Source organism: Ruditapes philippinarum, unplaced genomic scaffold, assembly GCF_026571515.1.
Source record: "Ruditapes philippinarum isolate M1 unplaced genomic scaffold, ASM2657151v2 ctg2252_1_1_1_1, whole genome shotgun sequence".
Taxonomy (NCBI): domain Eukaryota; kingdom Metazoa; phylum Mollusca; class Bivalvia; order Venerida; family Veneridae; genus Ruditapes; species Ruditapes philippinarum.
In genome coordinates this window covers 1-22,876 of record NW_026861360.1, presented here as the reverse complement: position 1 = coordinate 22,876, position 22,876 = coordinate 1, and positions in this window count along the sequence as shown.

Below are 22,876 nucleotides of genomic sequence, written 5' to 3'. Positions count from 1 at the left end.
GAAATTTGCGCCGGGATTTTGAGCGCAAGCTTTGGACCGTTCTAAAATCGTATTAGAATTCATATTTGAATAAATTTGTTACGATACCTTTAAAGATTATTCATTTCTACATCAATTTCATGTTTTATTTGTGAAAATATTCCTAACATAAAGATTTTGATAGAAAAGTAAAGACATGAACCATCAAAATAAAGACATCGCCGCTAATGTCACGTGACAAAAACATGTTGATTACTACACTGGTGTGTATGCGGTACTGCGTTACTGAGAAACGCCGAAACACTCTTAGTAAAATATCAAGTTTAATGTTACATTTAAGACATTTATTTATGCAAAAAAAAAAACTATGAAAGGATAAAAATAATATTTTTTTGGGGTAGATGCAAAACTTATTCGTTATTGTCAGAGCGTTCTTAGAAATATCAGAGTCATCATTATCTTTTTAGAAAAGCTACTCTGTAAATGGACTCCTCACAAAATATTTTCTAGTTTATAAAAAAATTATTTCGTTCAGCTTTCCCAGTAAATATAGGACATGGAACCTATTGGTAACTATAGATTTTTCCCCACGATTATGATGAAAATAGGAATATGTTAATAGCAGGAACACAAGGTTTATATGTTTAAAGAGCAACGAACGGATTCCTAGAGCCTTAGCGACTACGAGAGGACGCCATTCTTAAGGGAATTGACAGTCTGTTATTTATTATTTATGTTGATTAACTATTAAACGATATTTTCAATGTTCAAAATATTTTTTTATCAATAATAAAACGAATAAATGTCAAACGCGGTATAAAACGAATAAATATCAAACGCGGTGCCCTCGACATTATACATGTATGTGCGGAAACAACATTCCATGTTGATTTTTTTAAAATTATTTTCTTATCCCACGCAGGTCCATAATTCTTGCTAGTTTATTGCAAAAGCTTTCTGAAAAATGATTATAGAAAGAAAAACACACACACACGCACACGCACACACACGTAGGTATGAAATTGTTTTAAAATGACCGTGGTTTACAGGGAAAAATACTCGGAAATTTATTTCATGAAACAGGTGCCCCCTTCATTTTTGTTTGTTTGTTGTTTTGCAAAAGACTTTCATAATGTTGGTATACAGTAAAGATTTATTCCATACATTTCACTTTTATGCCGTCTTAGAAATTATTTTCTTTTATAAAATACACGTTGAAGAATCAAGGCGGTTATTTTACAATGTTACATAAACAAAACGCTGCGCCACAGAGGTGTAGGATGTGGAGCTCAAAACGATTTAAAATAAAGAAAATGCATATTTGTCAATCCCAGCACATGTACTGATCATGTTATATATATATATAAGAATACTTAATATAAGCCGTTTGAAAAAAAAAATCATATTCAACGTCTATAATAATACACAAGATAAAAATGTTCGCCGGAAAAAATCCGCACACCTACCGTCAAAAAACACCATGTATTTTATTCCGTTTTCCAAATTTTCACATAATCCTTTGGCCCACAGACACAGAAGATATAATTCTTCATGATGATGGTCAATTTTTAAACTTCCACATCATTATAAACAAACGCAACAGCCGAAATAAACATCGAGAGTTATTATGCCCCCCGCTTTTACTCCGTTTACAAAAAATTTTCAAATTCAAACGTTTTTTGGGACCCCAACTTTGACAAAATTTTCCCTTTCCTTTGGGGATTTTAAAGGTTTTTAGCTAAAACCCAAAGTGTCTGTGATTTCTTTTAAATTTTTTGTCCCCAAAATATAAGATTTAGGGTTTCAACACGTTTACTTTTAAACCCAAAAATAGGGTAAAAGATTGCTACCGCCCCCAATTTTTAAATTTTTTTGCTTTGGAAAACCCAAATTTCTAAAAAACGGCAAAAAAACACGGCGCCCCTTTTTAAATTTTTTTTTTTTTCAATTTAAATTTTTTAAAATTTTTTGGTGAATTTTGATAGAAAACCAAGGAAAAATTTGTTCCCAAAAAATTTTTAAAAATTTACAACTCAAAAAAAAAAAATTGGTATATCTTGCGTTAATCAGAGCCCGGGGGAAAAAATACCGAGGAAACTCGTGGCCGTAACACATTTAAATTCTTACCACCGTTTTAAACAATTTTCATAAATGAATTATAGAAAGAAATTTAAGCATAAGATTATCGTCTTTAAAATGATTCATCAACTATTTTTATAATTATAAATTGAAAAATAAATACATGTAATTACAATCTAAAAAATAACTTTTCTTTACAACTTGGACCATGTCAGCATGGAAAATTGTTTTAACTGATTCCGGATAGGAATCACGGCTCCAATTTAAATACTTATCTATAAATCAAATTTATCTAAAACTTAATCTTATAAATTTTAAGTTGACACAAAGAATTTAAAGTTAGGAAGAAACAGAACTGCGCAGTGTCAACATTTCCTAAGTGTATATTGGTCAGCGTACCGATGTCGGCGTTGTGGAAAAAGTTGACACGTAACGTTTCAAAAATAAATACATGGTTGAATATATTTCTATACTGGTACAAAAACTTTTCTGGAACATCGCTTAAACAACACCCCAAATATACAGGCCATTACGGGCATGCTATGATTATAGTCTTTTATTACACGGAAGAAATGGTATACATGTACACGCAGACAAACGAAAAATGGGCGCTCGGGAACGTAACGAGTTTTACTTTTCTGAAAACTGTTGAGGAATGAAAAAATTTACGCAAGAATTTACCTTTGAATTCAAAAAATCTTTCATAGCGTAATGCACGTTTTGGAAAACAAAAACTTTCTAGGAAAGGAGTTGCTTGATTTTAATACGCAGCAATTTGTAACTAACATTAATTATTCTAACATAGATAATACTACAGAGTGGTGACAATATAAATTTTAATTGAAATACAGTATTTGTTTATCCTTTAATAAACATGTTTATAAAATAGAGGTCTAAATTAAAATTTTCTCCGCGTCATTTTAAAGATTTCAATCCATTAGAAAAAAATAGTTAAAGATTATTTCCTGGCGATTTATTCTAATGTAGCAATAAATATAATTAATAATAACAACATTAAAGAATAATAAGCACTGTTTAACAGTTTTTCATATTTTTTTTGCCACGCAAAAAAAATGACAACATTCACGCACGGTACCGAACAATATGTGGCGAATCGTTATTACTCTGTGGCGAATTGTTATGTGGCGAATCGTTAGTGTGGCGAATCGTTACTAATTCGATTTTTAGCGTACATGTTACATTACTGTAGCAACATCACAATATGGCGGCGTTGGTAAACAAACGAGACGGTGAAATGAAACTAACGTGGTTTACTTTCTTCTAAGTTGATAGTCTAGCACTTTTTGTGCTGTTGATTCCTTAAAATTGTATTGTTGAATAGATTCTTAGTTTAAATTGTCTGCATTTTTACATTAACATCGAAATCCACGTTTCACCACAGAAAGGTCTCCTTTCGGTTTTGACGTTAAAGCGAAATTCTGCCCCAGAACGAAAATATCTCAGAATCAAGCTTTGGCACGTCAATATATTTTGACTAGGTTAAAATGTGACCGCAAGAGTATAAAAGGTTCTTCTATTTTAAGCTCCTGTGACCTAGTTTTTCATCCGAGATGACCCATGTTCGAACGCATCCGAGAAATTACATAGACAAGCATCTTGACCTAGTTTGATAATAATTGGGGTCAAACATGTGACCACTAAAGTGTTAACAAAGTTTTTCTAATTTTAGCCTCTGTGACCTTGTTTTTCATCCGAGATGACCCATGTTCGAACTCATCCGAGAAATTAACTAGGCAAGCATCCTAACCTAGTTTGATAATAATTGGGGTTAAAAATGTGACCACTAAAGTGTTAACAATGTTTTTCTATGTTTAGCTTCTGTGACCTCGTTTTTCATTCGAAATGTCTCATGTTCAAACTCATCCGAGCAATTACCTAGACAAGCATCCTGACCAAGTTTAATGATAATAAAGTCAAAAATGTGACTACTTGTGTGTTAACAAGGTTTTTCTATTTTTTAGCTCCAGTGTCCTAGTTTTACATCCAAGAGGACCAATGTTCGAATTTATCCAAGCAATTACCTTGAAAAGCATCCTGACCAAGTTTGATGATAATTGAGTCAAAACTGTGACCACTTGAGTGTTATCAAGGTTTATCTATTTTTAGTTCCTGTGACCTAGTTTTTCATTCGAGATGACCCATGTTCGAACACATCCGAGCAATTACCTAGGCAAACATTCTGACCAAGTTTAATGATAATTAAGTCCAAATTGTAAAACTGATCATTCCTGTCAAGTTTCGTTAAAATGTGGCCGCAAGAGTGTTAAAAAGGTTCTTCTATTTTAAGCTCCTGTGACCTAGTTTTTCATCCGAGATGACCCATGTTCGAACGCATCCAAGAAATTACCTAGACAAGCATCCTGAATTTGATAATAATTGGGGTCAAAAATGTGGCCACTAAAGTGTTAACAAGGTCTTTCAATTTTTTGATTCTGTGACCTCGTTTTTCATTCGAAATGTCTCATGTTGAAACTCATCCGAGCAATTACCTAGACAAGCATCCTGACCAAGTTTAATGGTAATAAAGTCAAAAATGCGACTACTTGTGTGTTTACAAGGATTTTCTCTTTGTAGCTCTTGTGACCTTTTTCCTTCAACCGAGAAGATTCATGTTCAAACTTATCCGAGCAATTACCAAGACAAGCATTCTGACCAAGTTTGATGATAATTAAGTAAAAAATGTGACAACCTGTGTGTAAACAAGGTTTTTATTTTTAGCTTCTGTGTCCTAGTTTCTCATCCAAGAAGACCCATGTTCGAATTTATCCGAGCAATTAACTTGACAAGCATCCTGACCAAGTTTGATGATAATTGAGGCAAATATGTGATCACTAGAGTGTTAACAAGGTTTTTCTATTTATAGCTTCTGTGACCTTGTTTCTCATCAGAGATGACCCATGTTCAAACTCATCCGAGAAATTATCTTGTCATGACAAGTATTCTGTCCAAGTTTGGTGATAATTGAGGCAAACATGTGATCACTAAAGTGTTAACAAGGATTTTCTATTTTTAGCTCTTGGGACCTATTTTCATCCGAGATGACCCATGTTCGAACTCTTTCGAGCATTTACATACAAGCATTCTGACCAAGTTTAATGATAATTAAGTCAAAAATGTGACTACTTGTGTGTTAACAAGGAATTTTCTATTTTTAGCTCCTGTGTCCTAGTTTTTCATCCAAGAGGACCCATATTCGAATTTATCCAAGCAATTACCTTGACAAGCATTCTGACCAAGTTTGATGATAATTGAGTCAAAAATGTGATTACTAAAGTGTTAACAACGATTTTCTATTTTTAGCTCTTGTGACCTATTTTTTCATTCGAGATGACCCATGTTCGAACTCATCCGAGCAATTACCTAGACAAGCATTCTGACTAAGTTTGATGATAATTTGGTCAAAAATGTGACCGCTAGAGTGTTAACAAAGTTTTTCTATTTTTAGCTTCTGTGACCTCGTTTTTCATCCGAGATAATCCATGTTCGAACTCATCCGAGCAATTACCTTGACAAGCATTCTGTCCAAGTTTGATGATAATTGAGGCAAAATTTTGACCACTAGAGAGTTTACGAGGTTTTCTATTTTTAGCTCTTGTGACCTATTTTTTCATTCGAGATGACCCATGTTCGAACTCGTCCGAGCAAATACCAAGACAAGCATCTCGACAAAGTTTGATGATAATTGCGTCAAAAATGTGACCGCTAGAGTGTTAACAAGGTTTTTCTATTTTAAGCTCCTGTGACCTAGTTTTTCATCCGAGATGACCCATGTTCGAACTCATGCGATCTATTACCTAGACAAGCATCCTGGCAAAGTCTGATGATGATTGAGGCAAAAATGTGACCGCTAGAGTTTTAACAAAGTTTTTCTATTTTTAGCTCCTGTGACCAATTTTTTTTTCATCCGAGATGACCCATGTTCGAACTCATCCGAACCATTACCTTGATCAGCATCCTGGTAAAATTTGATGATGATTTAGACAAAACTGTGACCGCTAGAGTGTTAACAAACAAGTGTGGACAACGACGGACGTCAGACGTAGGACATTCAACGATCCTAAAAGGTCACCCTGAGCTAGCTCAGGTGAGCTAAAATATTAATTACCCGGCTTTTACATTAATCAGTTAAATTAATGATATAGATATTATATTACATGTTTTCTCGGGTATCAAAAAAATATATTGGCATTCCAACAAAAGCTTAGTTGTGCGAGAAACATAAAAAGTATACACATTTTGCTCGAGTTATGCACTTTATAAATAATGATTCTAGTGGTGACTAACTTCCAAGAATAACTTTCTTAAAACTAGGAGAAAGAACTTTGAACAAAGAAGTTAAAATGCTGAATCTATGGTTCTAGAGTTATGATCTTTTACAAACTTTCTTCCTGAGCACAAGAGCCAAAGCATTTTTTTCCAGACAAGGATGGCCTCTCCATCTGGATTTGTTGGAAGGAGATCTCTCATCAATCGTACTTTGTCAATAGAGCTTATCATTTTGTTTAGTTCATAAGTGACAGTGTTGTGGGTATAGCCCAAGGACAGAACCCTCTCCCGTTACAGTTGACTATATACCCCAACTTGAACAGCGCTTAACGGAAGTGTCCCTACTTTTAGTTATCCCTACTTAAGTGTCTGAAATTAAAAATACTAAGTGGATGAGCATATTTAAGTATAAATTTGTTCTAACAGTTTATGGTTTTTAACTTATGGGTTTAATATGTGTCTTCCAGAATCAGATTAATTTAATTTAGAGGTACACTTGCAATCATTACTTGATACAGAGGTGTAATCTATATATTCTTTAAACTCTTATTGATGATGTTAAAAACCACAAGTCATTGAATTTTATTTTTCAAGCAGGAACCTATTAAGACCATTGCTCTTAAGGTATAACCACCTTTACGTGTACTATAAGGAACTGAAAAATTGACCACACAGAGGTCAGATATATATCTTAAAAGACACCTGTATGCAAAATTAAAACATACTTTATCGTACGAAAAACGAGTTATGGCCATCTTTCTAAACTTAAGTTTTGAATTTTAAAAGAATCTTTTTTTAAGAAATCTTTAAGGTGTCTACAAAATCATCTTCGGATTATGAAAAATGGTTTCCCATTTAACATGAAAAGAACAAAAATACAGTTTAGCTAACAATCCACATATTAAGCACAATTATTCTTTCTACTCAAAGTACAGTGTTACCTTGCCCCACCCATTTAACATGTATTTGATCGTTTTCCTTCTTCGAGAGCCTTACTCAAATAGTGCCTAAATTTTACCAAAATATGTGTCTGTTTTCTAAGTTCCTTAATTCTTATTTTAAAGTATATTGGTTGATCTTGTATACTATTAAATACTGTATCCGTGTAGTTTTGATTTTATTAAACTTTGAAAATATCAGGTACTATATTTGTTATGAAATTAATCATTATTCAGCCATTAAATACATTTTTTTTTTCAAGAAAGTAAAACTATAAGTTGTCACAAGTGCCAAATATCCCCGACACGCGCTTGTCAGAATGAGTGCTTGTTAGTTAATAGTTTTGCACATAGGAAGAGTGCAGTAGATTAAAGTTTTTTTTTTTCTAATGTTTTTTAATTATTTTTCTTACATCAATAAGAGTTTAAGTTTCGACTTGGAGTTTTCATTACTCAATCATACTCACGAGAAGTTGGATATTGATGCCAAAGGGACTCCACTTAAATCGATCGTTGTATTATAAAATGTATTTAGCATTGGCTCTGACTAAACCCCTGCACTAATAATATTAGTTATAAGTATTCAAATTAGGCTAGTCCATCAGTTATTACCAATATTTTGTAAAGTTCGAGACATTCGCTATTTCCACTTTCTGTAAAAATAATAAAAGTATTTTGTAGTTGCCATTACTGTTTTCAATCAAAAACTTTTTCTGATGTTTTTGTAGCTGCTTTTACAAATTGTACCACGCTTCTGAGCTGATTATTGTGAATCTGTATAGTTTGGAGACTAAGTTTGCTGACGCCGGATTTGGAACGCCGCTGAAATGTATGCAACCATAAAAATATACAGGTAAAACGGACTATTTGTACACAATTAAAAAAGATCAAAGTTTAAATTTGACAGTAAAGTCTATAAACTTTGCAGCTGAACTGCTCAAGTTAAACCACACAAATTTAGTTACTGTAACTGACAGATACACTAGTGGTTCGTAAATGGGTTTTGCTTGTATTGTACGCGATCCTAATTTTGTTGTAACGTCAAATTATGGCAAATATTTTAAGTATGAACAAGACCGAATGGAATAAAAAATCTCCTCAAAGTCTTTTCCGGAATTAAAAAAAGAAAAGAAGATGTGAGTATTGCACGCGGTTGTTACTTCCGACACGTTTTTTGCGTACGATCAATTAAGAACTCAATACTTAAATAAACATTATTTCAATAAAATTATAGTGACGAATATGACGAATCTCCAGCGATGTCAAAAAACACTTTCGGTCTATCAGCCATCTTGTGGAAGTTACAGGAAGCTAAACAAAAAGTTCAAGGTAAGCGACTTTTTTCTTTTCTAATACAGATATATTTTATGCAACAATGCAATAATTTATTCGTTGATATCTTAAAATTATGCAATTTTGCTAGTATTACTTTGTAATGGCGATAGTGTTAAGTGGTATTGATGTACGTGTAATGACTGATACAAAATGTAGCGAATATTACATATGCAGAAATCGTCTCCTTGCAATGATTGCATAGAGCATTTAGAGCATTGAGAACAATTGATTTTTTTTTTTAAGTTAACGCGAAATTAAAAATTTAATTCAGTCCACACTTGAATTTTATTTTGATATAAAAAACGAAGAAGGTGATTGGTTTTATTTCATTTGATTTCACCCTCGTCCACCTTGAAATAATTTAAAACAATTCTTGAACCATATTATCAGGTAGTAAATGTTATGCCTAAGATATTTTGTTTTTAACGCGAAATTAAAAAATAAATTTAGTCGACCCTTGAATTTTATTTTGATATAAAAAACGAAGAAGGTGATTGGTTTTATTTCATTTGATTTCACCCTCGTCCACCTTGAAATAATTAAAAACAATTCTTGAAACATTTTTTCTGGTAGTAAATGTTATGCCTAAGATATTTTAAGCAATCTTTGCATGCGAGAGTTAAAGGGAACTTTAACAGTTAAGTAAACTTGAACATTGCATCATAAAGTATCGAACAATACAAAATTTCATAACTTGTTATCTTTTATTTTTATAGATACTATATAAACCATGGTAAAGTCAGAAAAGTGCTAGAGAAACACTCTTGAAGTTAAAGAGAAACAATATTTAAATAGCTAGAAAGTTGAAAACAGAGCAGAGAGTACCAAAAAGTTAAGGCGAGCAATCATGAATTAGACGGGATAAACAAGTATGCCAAGTATTCAGAAATGAGATTAAATTCGGTTATGTAATAGCTGAACAACTGCATGAAAAGAAAGAAGAGTCAAAGAGAAGATCGACAAATGCACTGCATATTCTTGTTGCTGGACAAATCTTAAGGAAATAAAGTTGTAACGCTGCATTATTGCTTCAAAGTTGGTAAAACAAAACCACGGTGTCAAGGCATTCTGCTGATTCAACTCCTGTACCAGCAGACAAACAAAGTGACAAGGAAATTTAAGAGAATGATAATCGAACTTCTTGAAAAAGATGTTGACAGTCGTATGAAAACAGGTAAGGTGGGCAGTGTGAAATGTAATGGTTAGATGAAACAAGTCAGAGTGCTAACTGACAATATGCACAACCTGTACAAAAAGAACATTTTAGAAAACCCTGACAGCAAGTGCATTTTGCTACCTTTTGCTGCACTAGACTAAACCATATCCAGCTGTCTGCATTAATTTCAAGAAATAGTTGTATGTGTTCACATTTATTTAACAATAAACAACGCATGGATCCAAACGATGTTTTCGTAAATATCCATTTGAATTCGTCTGTCAGGTTCAGTTCATAAAAAAGAGTGGGTAGTTTTTTTTATATTTTATGCAGATTTAAATTTTATCCAAAATATTTTCCATTATGAACTGTTGGTCAGACCATTTTAACAGTCAGTATTTTGTAATATATAATCAGTTCAGCTCAATTTTATTATGAAAATATGAGCATAATGACACTTTTAGATCTGATTTATAGTAAACAATATTACTTGTTTATTGTCATGGAGAATATTTATTCATATTCAGGTGAGCGATAATAAGGCCATCATGGCCTTCTTGTTGATTATTTCAGACAAACTGATATTGGGATTTAAACTGTAATATTGGCTACAATATCATATTGTTTTGTTTTTTTCAAGACGACATTTCAGTTTTATCATTTAAAGTATGGCCACATTTGCTTTACCTTTTGTTGGTATTATACCACGTTTACTTTCGACTAGTCCTTTACTCCATTTAAAGACAGTTATTCATTTAATACTAGCGTTATGTCCTTTTATACAAGCATTTTAGCGGCCTGTATCAGTAAATATGACTTAAAACAAAGCATAAGGACTCCACGATTGACAAAATAATATTACTCACATGGTTAATTTTTTTTTTTAAATTATACATTATTGTTTTGTAAAGGCTATGTGAAATGATACATTTTACTCCTTAATGTTCTTCTATTTAATGAAGCACTTGTCTGTAATCAGGTATTAATCAATCTATGTTATAGCCACTATTTTGCTATTCCCATTTCAATAATGTTTAATTGTGATGAGATCTTCATATTCAGGAAAATGTAGTTATTCTTAAAATTTAATTGAAATAGGTGTTATTTTTAAAAGGTTCGAATTAAAAACAAACGTTTGATTTCGGAAAATTTATTAATTACTAGAACTTTAACAGAAACATGTCATTGTAGTTTTAATTGGAGGGTTAATAATAGATAATAAGAATCCCTAAAGAACGCCCAAAACGACAAAATTGAAAATTGTTGCAAGGTCGGTTTGATTAAGCCTATTCATGGACGGTACTGGAAAGTTCAAGTAACCGTAAACGCCCCCTAACACCGGCTTAAGCAGAATTCTACATGTAAAAAGGGAAATTTGTTTGTTTTTTTGTTTGGATTTTTACGGCACGTCAACACATAACTGGCCATATCGTGCCGAATGCTATAATAGGCTTAAAATATTATGTAAAACATTGTAAATGACAATAAAAATGAGTCAATTAGATCCTAGAATACAAGTTTATCTCTTTTAAATAATCAATTATGTTTTTTGATGGAATTTTATTAAAAAGTTCTTTGTGTGAATTTACAGAATAAAATCTATTACGGGCCTGTGAAAAATCATGACATTCAAGAAGAAAATGCTTGACGGTAAAATTTTCATTACAACCTACACAGAAAGGGGCATTGTCATTTGTTAGGAGATAAGAGTGGGTAATTTTAGTGTGTCCAATTCGGCATCGAAGTAGAACTGTTTGATCACGGCGGTTTGACAGAGATAGAGATGGTGACATATCAAGAGATGGGTTTATATCGTGAAGTTTATTAAAAACGGCATTGTCCCAATTTGCTTTCCATTCAGATGATACGAGTTTATTTATAGCCGGTCTAAAATCACAAGCAGGTAACAATAAGTCAGTTTTTTGAAAATTTAATGATTGTTTAGCTAAAGCATCTACTTTTTCATTTCCTCGTATTCCTACATGGCTTGGAATCCAATATAATTTAACATATTTTGTTTTAAGTATATCATGAAATCGCAAAAGAAGTTTCTTTACCATGATATTGTCAGATTTTTTATTTTTAATGGATATTAAAACAGAAAGCGAGTCAGAAAATATCACAAATTTATCGTGGGTATGCTGTGCTATGTATGAAATTTTTAATTTAGAAACACCCGCAGATTTCATACGGCGGTTACCATGGAACCTTCAAAGTGACACAGTGGTGCCATTACATGAAAAGCGGCGTATGACCCCAAGTAAAAGATTGTGTGTGAGCTTAAGGATAAAACAATGGGTAGAACTAACAAAATTGAATTATTAAAGAGGTTCTGGTTCTGAGGTTATGATGTCTGTATATTACAGACAGGACGTCAAAAGACAAATTTAAAAAGCAGGCAACAGATCCTAACGGTAATTTCACAGTATTCAAGTAGGAATACTGAAACCGCCCAATATGAAAAAGACCGAATAGAAGAAATTTAAAAATACGACATAACATGTTTACGCAAAAATAATGTCGTGCTGAACGATCTTCAAGGATCGAACATATTACATCAGTGTTTTTTTTCTTTATATAACTACTACCCTAAAACGGTACTGTTCCCAATAGAAAAAAGACATTACAATTCCCAATTTCCAATGTTTAAATTCCCAAAACGGCTGTTCAAAATTCCCACAAGGCCGAGTAATTTCTTTGAAATCATTTAAATTCAACATATTCATATAAATCACCACTCAATAGTTCTACCTGGACAGTGAAAGCTGTTAGCTTTCTTTATTCATGAAGACTAATTTTATTTGTAGCTGAAAAAGTGCATAAAAGAAAATTCCCAATTTAAGTCAAAATAACGCATTTTTTCCCAATCAGTCTGGTACCGGCACCATTCCCAAAATAGAGAAAAAAACACTGTACATCTTTGATTAAATACGAGGGAAACTTTTTTACAGCCGCCACACGGCAGAAATAACACTGACCTGTTCAGTTACCAATTAATAATTATAAGGAAATCATTTTCTATTATTGAAACCTTTGGCAAATGATACATTTTGGTAAATTTATCTTGAAAACAGTTTACTGCTAGTACTTAACAAGTCCTGTCTGTCTAGGGGGGACATGTATCATGCTTTTCTCAAAACTAGTTAGTTGAAAAAAGACAACACTAAAACTTGGGATGGTTATGCTCAAGTGCAAAGGAAAAAAATCAAGTTTAAAATAAAACTTGTTTTGTTTTTTGTTGTTTTATTTTTAGAAAAGGGCAAATATTCCAAGTCAAAAAGGAGCGAATATAGCTTTCAGGATTATGTGCAACTTCAAAATGCACTTCAAATGTGCCAGTGAACAAGTACTATATGTTGAAGAGATTTTTTTATGTACCTTAACAAATAAGTCAACCATGAAATTAAAAACAAATGAACATTACTATGAAAAATAAAAATACTAACCAGCAATTTAAAAATCATTTAGATTTTCCAATTTTGGATTGATTAACTTACATTTTTCTTGACCTTATCAACATAATATCAACGTGGCATAAATTAGCATCAATGTCTATCAAGTTTGAAGTGAATAGTTTTTTAGTTTAAAAATGGATAAAAAGGGCTAAAAGTGGCACAGCTTTGCATATCTTTCCTAAATAAATCATTTACACATAAAATACATATTAAAATTTATAAACATCATTTTGTACCTGCATCTAGTGACCACCTAATCATTTACTTATTAAACAATATACAATATATGCTCAACTTAAAAATATACATGTAGCTCCAAACTATGTACACAATGACAAATAAATATAAAAACATACAAATTGTGGATAAGACTCTGTAAATTATACCTCTGTCACTCACTCTGTATCAGACAATAGCTTTCTGTACTGCGATTACTGTACATTACAAATCGAAATCGTGGTTTCTAGAAATTATTTTAAGATAAGAACATATGCTGCCATCTTGAATTCTAACACTTAAGAACAATACGAATCCATCTAAATTACTTTTAATAAATCCACGACTGTTTTAATTGAAAACTAGAAATGTGTCCATAGGACTGAACTAAAATTCCTTAACTAAGTAGAGGGCAAGAACTTTACAAATACTGAATAAATCCACAAGCAAACCCCAAGGTGCATAAGTACACATGCTGACCAACATTCTTGTTAACTGTCAGGCCTACAAGTGAAATACTTTTAGAGCTATGCATGAACAAGTTGAAAGTTGCAAGGGCAACTAGAAATGTGTCCATAGGACACGGGTGCCCCCACCGCGCCACTGTTCTGTCAATCTTTTTACTAAGTCAAGGGAAATTACTCTACAAATACTGGATAAATCCACAAGCAAAACCCCAGGTGCAAATCTAAAATATGCTGAGCAACCTGCCTATAAGGTTAAATGACTATGTCAAATCCTTTTAGAGAAACTTGCGACACAAGTTGAAAACTGCAAAAATTTTCTAAGTGAAGGGCAATAACTCTAAAAATACTAAATAAATCCAGACGAAAATACCCAGGTGCACAACTACACATGCTGATCAACATTCCTGTAAAGTTTCATGACTCTAGGTCAAATACTTTTTGAGTTACGTGCGACACAAGTTGAAAATTGCAAAATTTTACTAAATCAAGGGCAATAACTCTGAAAATACTAAATATATCCAGACGAAAATACCCAGGTGCACAACTACACATGCTGATCAACATTCCTGTAAAGTTTCATGACTCTAGGTCAAATACTTTTTGAGTTACATGCGACACAAGTTGAAAATTGCAAAATTTTACTAAGTCAAGGGCAATAACTCTGAAAATATTTAAATATATCCAGACGAAAATACCCAGGTGCACAACTACACATGCTGATCAACACTCCTGTAAAGTTTCATGACTCTAGGTCAAAATACTTTTTGAGTTACATGCGACACAAGTTGAAAATTGCAAAATTTAACTAAGTCAAGGGCAATAACTCTGAAAATACTAAAAATATCCAGACGAAAATACCCAGGTGCACAACTACCCATGCTGATCAACATTCCTGTAAAGTTTCATGACTCTAGGTCAAATACTTTTTGAGTTACGTGCGACACAAAAGTGAACGGACGGACGGACGGACAGACGGACGGACGGACAAGGGTAAATCTAAATGCCCGCCACTAACGTGGGGGCACAATAACTTTCACAAAACTGAAAAAAATCCACATGCAAAGTCCCAGGTGCATAGCTTCACAATGATGTCAATCATTATTCCTGTAATTTAGTGATGTTGATCATTATTCCTGTAAAGTTCGTTGATTCTACATCAAGCACTCAAGGAACAAATAACACAATAATGAAATGGTTTTTACTAAGTCAATGGAAATAACTCTACAAATACTGGATAAATCCAAAAGCAAAACCCCAGGTGCAAAACTAAATATGCTTAGCAACCTTCCCGTAAGGTTTAATGACTCTAGGTCAAATCCTTTTTGAATTACATGCGACACAAGTTAAAAATTGCAAAATATGTATAAGTCAAGGGCAATAACTCTAAAAATACTAAATTAATTCAGACAAAAATACCCGGTGCACAACTACACATGCTGATCAATATTCCTGTAAAGTTTCATGACTCTATGTCAAATACTTTTTTGAGTTACACGCGACACAAGTTGAAAATTGCAAACTTGTACTAAGTCAAGGGCAATAACTCTAAAAATACTAAAAATATACGGATGAAAATACACAGGTGCACAACCACACATGCTGATCAACATTCCTGTAAAGTTTCATGACTCTAGGTCAAATACTTTTTGAGTTACATGCGACACAAGTTAAATATTTCAAAATTTTACTAAGTCAAGGGCAATAACTCTAAAATACTAATAATATCCAGATGAAAATACGCAGGTGCACAACTACACATGCTGATCAACATTCCTGTAAAGTTTCACGACTCTAGGTCAAATACTTTTTGAGTAACGTGCGACACAGACGGAAGGACGGACGGACGGACAAACGGACAAGGGTAAATCTAAATGCCCGCCACTAAAGTTGGGGCACAATAAAGCTTCGTTTAGTTGACAATGTAACTTATAAAACAAATTAATAAACATGCAAATACCAATTTCTCAATCCAAATCTTTATTTATAATCATGTTCTTTTGTCAAAATGACTAACACATTTACATGTCACAGTAACCAACAACTTCAATTACACAAAGAATGACCTCAGGTGTCCCTACCTTTAGTAGGGAAACGTTATGGATGAGCAGTTAGCAAATTTGGTCAAATGACATAATGACACAACGTTTTCTTTGGAAAATAGCAAAACCTTAAAAATGGCACGTGGTATCACATAAATAAAAGGCGAACTAACACCACTGTAAATGCCACCAAGAGATTCATGGCAATAGCTCCATGTGCTTTCTTTAATAGCGAAGCTTAATACACAATATAATGAAGATGAGGAACAGGTGAGCTACTTAACGTTCAAAAGATTTGTTTAGAAACAACTATAATTAGTGTTAAAGATTGAAGACCCTAATGAACATATATTTATGATGACATATTGAAAGCAAGTCAAATAATGACGTCACTGTGGAAAATATACAAATAATAGGTATCCAAAACATCTGAAAGAAAGCAAGAGTGGTTTTAGTTTTCACTATACTTATATTTTATCTTATTTATCAACACTAGAATCATTATTTTGCCGTTTTGAACCTTCTTCAGGGATTCTTATTTTCTCTATTTTATATTGGTTTTATGTTTCATAGTCTTATTTTTCTAAATAATATGATAAACAAGATCAACAAGGAAAGGCGGCGTTCAATGAACGCAACCCCCACATGACCCAGCAACAAGAACCAATGGCAAGGAGCCCAGGGGGACCCCAAACAAAAACAGGACAGGGCAAAGACAGAGCACGGACAGGTTAATCATTAAATGATAATTAATTAGTAACTGATTAGGAATTCAAAGAAAATAAAAATAGGCCCACAAAGTGGACAGTGGACAGGAGACCGGGGGGAGGGGGTGGGAGTAATCAAAGAAATAAAAACTAGAGGCAATGGGGAAGATACTTACCGTAGACGAGAAAACAACAAGGGACACAAGCAAAAGTGTCACCAAAACAGTATGAAACAACATAAGACATACATCTGAGGAACACAGTGGGGCGCCGCCTTGGAACGGTCAGCAGCATAATAATGACTGCTGGGGAGTTTAAACCGGTTAATGGTGCACCAAACCTCGCTCTTAGCCCCACCATGTTCCTATAAACGAGACAGTGTAAATAAAATGAATCCCCGCCAAGTGAAATTCTAACAGTTGTCATGGTTACAAAAGGTTAAATAAGTAAAACACTAAAATGATCATGTAGAAACATATAAAAGTAAACCCAATGACCATAACAAAAGTACTCAATGTCCTAAAGGAAGACAAAGCAATAAGAAAATCACCTACAAGGGCCCGACGAAGCAAGGCAGAAGACGAACATTAAGACAATTCAGTCCCAAAGGGCTTTACGAACTATCCATCATAGAGTTTCCCACTTGGTCCGTCAGATGCAATCAAAAGAGGAAAGCGTAGTGTCCAACTGTAAAAGGGTTGAACACTAAACATGCAGTATGTCTTAAAATAGTAGGGTCATAACCTCTTTTAATAAAACGTTTAATGATTTTAGTAAAAACAGCAGAAAAATTACCATGACCCAAAATCTTACGAAGTTTGTAAATCACATCGCCATAAAAACCAGGCTGGCTAATCCCTTGTCGCAGAAGAGTTTTTAAATCACTATTGAATTTGGAAATTAAATCAAAGTTACGATTGTAAAATTTAGTAAAATATTTCCGTAATTTATGATAGCGGTAGCCCTGTTTTAGAAGCTTGCTGGTAATAAAAATATTCCGCTCGTTGAAATCCTTTACGTTGCTACACGCTCTAGCGAATCTAATTAACTGGGAAACATAAACCCCGTAAGATGTTGCATGGGGTACGTCTCCATCTAAATGTGGATAATTAACTATACAAAAGTCAAAGTCATCTCTTTTATCATAGATTTTCGTGTGAATAGAATTGTTGTTGATAGTAATATGAAGATCCAAAAATGATGTACTAAAATTTGAAGAGTTCGTTTTATTAAGTTGTAGTTCATGCGGATAAATGTCAGACACCATTTGATCAAAATAAGGATTATCTAAATTAAAAATATCATCAAGGTATCTGGAAGTATTATTAAATGCGACTATAACATCTTGTTGTTTATCTTCAGAGAGACTCAACATAAAGTCTCTTTCATAGCAGTACAAAAACAAATCGGCGACCAGGGGTGCACAATTAGTACCCATAGGAATTCCAACACGTTTATTGGACAATTTACTACCATATTTATTTCATACAAGCATTTGGAGAGTTTTTTATTTAATTCAAACCATTTTTTTGCAGTAGATATATAGCTTAACACACTTGAACAAACAAGAGCCTAAATCCAATTTTGGGTAAGTAGGACGCTTCCATCAGCAGGGGGAATTTCAGTGGATGGGGGATAATTTTCAGTTTTCTTTTTGGTCAAATATCACTTATATATCAGTGTTTTGTTTTCTTTTTGCGACTTGCTCTTGTGTGACATTTCGAGGACGAAAGTTCTCCTGGTTTATCCATACAAATAAAATATAGAACCATGTAAAACGGTGGAAAACGATAAAGAAAAACAATATTACGCTGACAAAACGCTATGAAACTGATCTATTTGACTTGTCAAAAACAGAAATACTTTCCTTTTTTCTTTCGACTTTATATGTTTTGAGGGTGAATCTTTATCTCTGTAAGGGAAAAAAAACATACTATTTTAGTGAGGGACTGTTGCTGATATGCGCCACGAATTTGGTAGATCAAGGCCCTGACAAAAATTATGATGCGACTGTCAGATTAAAGTAGCCATGTTTTAAACAAACATGCTATGGCTTGGGGTATGTCCTGTGTATTGTGTTTATTAGCTGATGTTGTCGCCTTTGCACCACTATATTGTGAGCTATGCATTTCTTGGTCCGGTCAGTGAAGACACTGAATTTTTAAGTTTCAAATATATAACTTACAAATTGGTCCATCTGCTTGTTTGTTTGTTTGTTTCATTTTACGCCTTTTCCCAACAGTATTTCAGTCATATATAGGCGGATAGTTTCCTAAACATCGTTCCTGGAGAGTAACACCAGTACTAGACTACCTACCTCCGCGCTAAACTACCAAAGCATCATCAGGGGATCGAACCCACGCCAGAGAGGTAAGTGGATTAGAAGTCATCGACTCTAACCCCTCGACCACGGAGGAGGTTGTTGGTCCATCTGCATTCTGTTCAATTTTTAATAAAGATGTCAATTCAAGGCTATAACATTCCACAATACCTTTTTAAGATAAGTTAAAGAAATTGAAATCTCAACTGTGGAAAATAACATCATCAAAATCAGTTCAAAGATGACGCTGCAGACAAAAGTATATCAGGTAACAAACGCATGAGATACCTGACTCTCTTCTACAATACATGTACAATATCTGACAATCACCACACTTGCATAAGACGGTTCAAAGCATTTCAGCTTTTTGACAATTAAATCTTGCTCAACAGCCGATGATAGAATTGCATCCACACTTTAGCAGCTCTTGGTATGAAAACGCAGATTGTTGGAAAGCAGACGATAAGGGCTCACCCCCACTCTGCTGGACTTAGAAGTTCTGGAGATTGTTGTAATTCTTGCCCCCAAATGAAATTAGTTAAGTAAGCAACCCTCTTAGTGTGTTGAAGATAAGCAACATTCGAGGAAGGGATAGACCCAATAGACGTATCCTTCTTTTGTGAACAGATGTTTTCGGGCCTCATTCACATTTGTTGCTGGACAAGTTTCGACATACAAAAGAACAACAAAACGCGTGTGACTTGTCATTTATTGATTAACGTGTCGTTGCCCTGTCCTTTTTATGTTTGGGGTCCGCCTGGGCTCCTTGCCATTGGTTCTTGTTGCTGGGTCATATGGGGGTTGCGTTCATTGAACGCCGCCTTTCCTTGTTGATCTTGTTTTTCATATTTTGTGAAAAAAACAAGACAAGAAACAAGATTTGACTTTGTTACAAAACGCAAATTACCAAACTGAGATAGGGTGGCGGAAATGCAGAATTGTCATGGACAATGATGTCATCAAGGTTAAACATGTCATGTACAATCTGGAAAACAGAGACCGGTCCTGCTTAAGGGAAGGTATTTGCTGTTTTCTTTCGATATTCTTTTCGGCGAGTGCCTGACGAAAGGATTAAACTTATTGTGCTTAATAGCATCTGTCTGACAAAAGTTTGTATTGCATTTTTTCAACTTGTTCAATCTGTCGAACAGTTTAGACCACACCCTCATCGGCAAAGATCCGGCTATTAAGATCCATCGAATTGCCTGATAAATCAAGAAAAGGATTTCTCATGTTGTCTTGAATTATTTTACAAAAAGAACGAACATGCTTCTTCAATCTAGTTTGAAAGAAACTTCTTTGTTGTTCATGAGGACGAATACCGAGCCCTTTACTCTGTTTTGTTTTCAAGTTGTCAACAATTGTTTGAAATTCGTTACAAGTCTTGCCAATTCATGGCTAGACACCATCCAACGCAAGATTAACAGCACCCCCATTACCTTTGATCAACTTGTTGTTTTGCTCATGTGTATGATCAAGAGCGACAGCCGGAAAAGTCAATGACGTTATATTTTTGATCCTTGAAGATCGTTCAGCACGACATTATTGTTGTGTATACATGTTATGTGGTACTTTTAGTTTCTTCTATTTGGCCATTTTCAACTTGGGTGGTTCCAGTATTCCTACTTGAATACTGTATAATCACCCCAAGGATATGTTGCCTGCTTTTTATGCCCCCACAAATTGGGGAGCATATAGCGTTGCACTTGGCCGTCCGTCCGTCCAAACGTCTGTCCGTACGTTCCGAAATCTTGTGAACGCAACTCCTCTTAAACCGGATGGCAGGATTTCCTTAAACTTCCAGGGATTAACAACCTTAATGTGTAGATTGTAGTAAAGGAAGGAATTTTTGCTGCGACCAAATTTAACAGAATTATGGCACTTTATTGATTTTTAGTTTTCAATATGATAAACAAGATCGACAAGGAAAGGCGGCATTCAATGAACGCAGCCCCCACCCGACCCAGCAACAAGCGCAAGCGGCAAGGAGCCCAGGAGGACACCAAAGAAAAACAGGACAGGGCACAAGGCAGAGTACGGGCAGGCAAACCACTACATCAGAATACATAATTATTAACTTATAAGGAACTAAAACAAAACAAATAAATGATTTAATATAAGGCCCATAATGTCAAAAGGCACAGGGGAAGGGGACATGAGACACGGGAAAGGGGGGGGGGATAAAATAAATAAAAACTAGGGACAAGGGAAGATACTAACCGTAGACAACTTGAGGCACAAGTTATTGTCCAAAAATTATTTGACCTAGAGTCATAAGATTGACAGAACAGTGGCGTGTGGGGGCATCCGTGTCCTATGGACACATTTCTAGTTAAATTTGTATTTTGACGTCTTATCTGTGATATGCAGGCTTCATAAGCTAAGACCCCTTTTCAAAATTCCATGTTTTTTAGTTCCGCCCATTGTTTTCTCGTTTAGGGCACACGCTTTTTATTACTTGGGGACCATACGCCGCTTTTCATGGAATGGCACGGAAGTGTCACATTGAAGGTTCCATGATAACCGCCGTATGAACACATCTGCGGATGTTTCTAAATTCAAAATTTTACTATTTCATGTTTAAATGTTGAATTCTGCTTAAGCCGGTGCTAGGGGGCGTGGACGGTAACTTGCAATTTCCAGTACCGTCCATGAACAGGCTCAATCAAACCGAGCCTGCAACATTTTCAATTTTGTCGTGTTTGGAGCCTGCAACATTTTCAATTTTGCCGTGTTGGGCTTTCTTTAGGGATTCTGTATTTATCTATTTCTTTAGGGATTCTGTATTTATCTATTTTACGATCACATCCGTGTTATTTGTGCCGTGTGGCGGCTGTAAAAAGTCTCCCCGTACATTTAATCAATGATGTTATTTTTTCGATCCTTGAAGATCGTTCAGCACGACATAATTGTTGTGCTTGTGGTATTTTTAGTTTCAACTTTTCGGCATTTCTAGTTGGGTGGTTCCAATATTCCTTCTTGAATAATGTTGAATCACCCTTAGGATATGTTGCCTGCTTTTTAAATTTGTCTTTTGACGTCTTATCTGTGATACGCAGGCTTCATAACCTCTGATCCCCTTTCAAAATTCCATGTTTTTTAGTTCCGCCCATTGTTTTCTCGTTTAGGGCACACGCTTTTTATTACTTGGGGACCATACGCCGCTTTTCATGGAATGGCACGGAAGTGTCACATTGAAGGTTCCATGATAACCGCCGTATGAACACATCTGCGGATGTTTCTAAATTCAAAATTTTACTATTTTCATGTTTAAATGTTGAATTCTGCTTAAGCCGGTGCTAGGGGGCGTGGACGGTAACTTGCAATTTCCAGTACCGTCCATGAACAGGCTCTATCAAACCGAGCCTGCAACATTTTCAATTTTGCCGTGTTGGGCCTTTTTCATGGATTCTGTTTTTTCTCTATTTTTTTGAAGTATCGGGATTTCTTCTGTCAAGTAATAACATGGCCCCCTATATGAATAGACAACTAACGATAATAGTTTGTTTGATTAAGAGCAAAAACGCCATTGGACAAGGGACAGGAAGGCCTCTTCATACAGTCAAAAATCCCCCCTCAAGGCTTTCATTAAAATAAAAAGTGTCCTCAAAATAGATAAATACAGAATCCCTAAAGAAAGCCCAACACGCCAAAATTGAAAATGTTGCAGGCTCGGTTTGATTGAGCCTGTTCATGGACGGTACTGGAGAGTGCAAGTTACCGTCCACGCCCCCTAGCACCGGCTTAAGCAGAATTCAACATTTAAACATGAAATAGTAAAATTTTGAATTTAGAAACATCCGCAGATGTGTTCATACGGCGGTTATCATGGAACCTTCAATGTGACACTTCCGTGCCATTCCATGAAAAGCGGCATATGGTCCCCAAGTAATAAAAA